This window comes from Camelina sativa, chromosome 12 (genome assembly GCF_000633955.1).
Source record: "Camelina sativa cultivar DH55 chromosome 12, Cs, whole genome shotgun sequence".
NCBI lineage: Eukaryota > Viridiplantae > Streptophyta > Magnoliopsida > Brassicales > Brassicaceae > Camelina > Camelina sativa.
The window spans coordinates 20,491,878-20,493,036 of NC_025696.1; positions in this window are offsets into that span (position 1 = coordinate 20,491,878).

Here is a 1,159-nt window from a genome sequence, read left to right on the forward strand (position 1 = left end):
GATGGTCAAGCTTTTTCCACCAGGACCAAACAAAGAAAAATGCTACATCTTGAAGAGGTCAACACCACATTTGCCATGGAACCTGGACAAAATCTAGGAGATCTTTTGAACCAACCTACTGTAGTGGAGAGGATTCCAGAACCTCTTCCACATGGATCCCATGCTTAAGGAGCATGAAGAGTCAAGCTTAGTGACTTTAAACAAGCTCACTTGGGAGGAAGTCCCAAAGGTATCTTTTAATTTTAGTCTATTAGCTTTATTTACTTTTATTTAATTTTTCTATTTTTGCAATTTTATAAATAATAAAAAAATAAAAAATAAAAGAAAATTGGGAAGAGGAAATTGGTAAACCCGAGGGTCAACCCGACACTGTACTCGACGCGCCTGATCGTGTCCCTGCTCGGGTAGCGAGTGGAGTCCGAATTCCACAAGCCAAGCCCACCCTCGGCGAAGCCCACCAACCAAACCCTAGCCTATTTAAGGGTCTCGACTTTCTCTCCCCAAGCATCACCGATAAGTTTCTCTCAACCATAAAGCTTTTGTGTTTCATAGTTTCTATTATCTCTCAACCTCAAGTCTTACTCGATTTTCTTTGGAGACTAACCCTATTAATCCCAAGAACTAGCTTTTCTTTCTCTTCTCAAGTAATCGATATGGAGCCAACCGCTAGAACCTACCAAAGGAAAGGAAGAAGATCCACCTCCGCCGCTGCTACAACCGGAGGAGATGCCGCCGATGTTCAACAACCCCAAGGAAGAGGAAACGTTCCACATTCCCGACCATTAGGTGGACGTTTAGCCTCTCCAACCCGATGCACAACTCGATCCACCACCCGACCAGATGCTCAAGTAACCGATCGAGTAAGCCCCCGAGTTTGCTCACCGAGTCCAATGGCGAGTGCTGTCCGCCGTTCTCCTCGACGTAGGGACCTCTCTACGTCCGAAAAGACGCTTACCGACCCTATGGAGGTCGATTCTGATGCTGGAGAAGAAGAACAAGGTGAGATCCAAACCTCTCAATCAAGGAGTAGAGCCGCAATAGCAAGGGGGAAGAGACCGGCTTCGGAGAAGGCTGAGAAGGTGGTTGAGAGAGAAGTGGTTGAAGAAGATCAACACGCTGAGGAGGAGGAAAGAGAAAGAGAAGAGGAGCATAGAGAGAG